Consider the following 3,193-nt stretch of genomic DNA (forward strand, 5'->3'; position numbering starts at 1 on the left):
TCTCTCTGTCTCTCACTCCGTCTCTCTCTGTCTCTCTCTCTCTCTGTCTCACTCTCTGTGTCTCTCTCTGTTTCTCTCTGTCTGTCTCTGTGTCTCTGTCTCTCTCTTTCTCTCTCTCTGTCTCTCTCTGTCTCTATCTATGTCTCTCTCTGTCTCTCTCTCTGTCTCTCCCTGTCTCTCTCTGTCTCTCAATGTCTCTCTCCGTCTCTCTCTCTGTATCTCTCTGTCTAGCTCTGTCTCTCTCTGTGTCTCCCTGTGTCTCCCTCTCTATCTCTGTTTCTCTCTGTTTCTCTCTCTGTCTCTCTCTGTCTCTCTCTGTCTCTCTCGCTGTCTCTCTGTTTCTCTCTCTGTCTCTCTCTGTCTCTCTCTGTCTCTCTCTCTGTCTCTCTCTGTCTCTTTCTCTGTCTCTCTTTCTGTCTAACTCAGTCTATCTCACTCTGTCTCTCTCTCTTTCGCTCTCTTTCTCCCTCTATGTCTCTCTCTATCCCTATCTCTGTCTCTCTCGGTCTCACTCCGTCTCTCTCTGTCTCTCTCTGTGTCTCTCTCTGTCTGTCTCTCTCTCTCTCTGTCTCACTCTCTGTGTCTCTCTCTGTTTCCCTCTGTCTGTCTCTGTGTCTCTGTCTCTCTCTTTCTCTCTCTCTGTCTCTCTCTGTCTCTATCTCTGACTCTCTCTGTCTCTCTCTCTGTCTCTCCCTGTCTCTCTCTGTCTCTCAATGTCTCTCTCTGTCTCTCTCTCTGTAGCTCTCTGTCTAGCTCTGTCTCTCTCTGTGGCTCCCTGTGTCTCCCTCTCTATCTCTGTCTCTCTCTGTTTCACTCTCTGTCTCTCTCTGTCTCTCTCTGTCTATCTCTGTCTCTCTCTGTCTCTCTCTCTGTCTCTCTGTTTCTCTCTCTGTCTCTCTCTGTCTCTCTCTGTCTCTCTCTCTGTCTCTCTCTGTCTCTTTCTCTGTCTCTCTTTCTGTCTCACTCAGTCTATCTCACTCTGTCTCTATCTCTCTCTGTCTCTGTCTCTCTCTTTCTCTCTTTCTGTCTCTCTCACTCTCTATGTCTCTCTCTGTCTCTCTTTCTGTCTTTCTCTATCCCTATCTCTGTCTCTCTCTGTCTCTTTTTCTGTCTCTCTCACTCTCTCTCTGTCTTACTCTCTGTCTCTCTCTGTGTCTCTCTCTGTCTCTCTCTATCTTTCTCTGTCTCTTTCTCTCTCTCTCTGTCTCTCTGTCTCTCTCTTTGTCTCTCTGTGTCTCTTTCTGTCTCTCTCTGTCTCTTTCTGTCTCTCTCTGTCTCTTTCTGTCTCTCTCTGTCTCAATTTCTGTCTCTCTCTGTTTCTCTCTTTGTCTCCCTCTCTCTCTGTCTGTCTCTATCTATGTCTCTCTCTGTCTCTCTATGTCTCTCTATGTATGTCTCTTTCTGTCTCTCTCTGTCGCTCTCTGTCTTTCTCTGTCTCTCTCTGTCTCTCTCTCTTTGTCTCTTTTCTGTCTCTGTCTGTCTCTCTCTCTGTCTCTCACTGTCTCTCTCTCTGTCTTTCTTTGTCTCTCTCTGTATTTCTATGTCTCTCTACGTCTCTCTCTCTCTGTATCTCTCTGTCTCTCTTTGTCTCTCTCTGTCTCTCTCTGTCTCTCTCAGTCTCTCTCTCTGTCTCTCTCTGGCTCTCTCTCTGTCACTCTCTGTCTCTCTCTATGTCTCTCTCTATCCCTATCTCTGTCTCTCTCTGTCTCTATCTGTCTCTCTCTCTGTGTGTCTCTCTCTGTGTCTCTCTCTGCTCTCTCTCTGTCTCTCTCTGTGTCTCTGTCTCTCTCTTTCTCTCTCTCTGTCTCTCTCTGTCTCTATTTATTTCTCTCTCTGTCTCTCTCTGTCTCTCCCTGTCTCTCTCTGACTCTTTGTCTCTCTATGTCTCTCTCTGTCTCTTTCTGTCACTCTCTGTCTCAATCTCTGTCTCTCTCTGTTTCTCTATTTGTCTCTCTCTGTGTCTCTCTGTCTCTCTCTATATCTCTCTCTGTCTCTCTTTGTCTCTCTCTGTAGGTCTCTTTCTTCTCTCTCTGTCGCTCTCTGTCTTTCTCTGTCTCTCTCTGTCTCTCTCTCTTTGTCTCTTTTCTGTCTCTGTCTGTTTCTCTCTCTGTCTCTCTCTGTCTCTCTCTGTCTTTCTTTGTTTCTCTCTGTATTTCTATGTCTCTCTATTGCTCTCTCTATATATCTTTCTGTCTCTCTTTGTCTCTCTTTGTCTCTCTCTGTCTCTCTGTCTCTCTCTGTCTCTCTCTCTGTCTCTCTCTGTCTCTCTCTCTCGCTCTCTGTCTCTCTCTATGTCTCTCTCTATCCCTATCTCTGTCTCTCTCGGTCTCTCTGTCTCTCTCTGTCTCTCTCTGTGTCTCTCTCTGTCTCTCTCTCTGTATCTCACTGTCTAGCTCTGTCTCTCTCTGTGTCTCCCTGTGTCTCCCTCTCTATCTCTATCTCTCTCTGTGTCTCTCTGTTTCTCTCTCTGTCTCTCTCTGTCTCTCTCTGTCTCTCTCTGTATCTCTCTGTGTCTCTCTCTGTCTCTCTCTCTGTCTCTCTCTGTGTCTCTCTCTCTGTCTCTCTCTGTGTCTCTGTCTCTCTCTTTCTCTCTCTCTGTCTCTCTCTGTCTCTATCTATGTCTCTCTCTGTCTCTCTCTGTCTCTATGTCTCTCTCTGTCTCTCTCTCTGTCTCTCCCTGTCTCTCTCTGTCTCTCTGTCTCTCAATGACTCTCTCTGTCTCTCTCTCTGTATCTCTCTGTCTAGCTCTGTCTCTCTCTGTGTCTCCCTGTGTCTCCCTATCTATCTCTGTCTCTCTCGGTTTCTCTCTCTGTCTCTCTCTCTTTCGCTCTCTGTCTCTCTCTATGTCTCTCTCTATCCCTATCTCTGTCTCTCTCGGTCTCACTCCGTCTCTCTCTGTCTCTCACTCCGTCTCTCTCTGTCTCTCTCTCTCTCTGTCTCACTCTCTGTGTCTCTCTCTGTTTCTCTCTGTCTGTCTCTGTGTCTCTGTCTCTCTCTTTCTCTCTCTCTGTCTCTCTCTGTCTCTATCTATGTCTCTCTCTGTCTCTCTCTCTGTCTCTCCCTGTCTCTCTCTGTCTCTCAATGTCTCTCTCCGTCTCTCTCTCTGTATCTCTCTGTCTAGCTCTGTCTCTCTCTGTGTCTCCCTGTGTCTCCCTCTCTATCTCTGTTTCTCTCTGTTTCTCTCTCTGTCTCT

Source organism: Mus caroli, unplaced genomic scaffold (assembly GCF_978045245.1).
Source record: "Mus caroli unplaced genomic scaffold, Mus_caroli_1 scaffold_21, whole genome shotgun sequence".
In the NCBI taxonomy this organism is placed as follows: domain Eukaryota; kingdom Metazoa; phylum Chordata; class Mammalia; order Rodentia; family Muridae; genus Mus; species Mus caroli.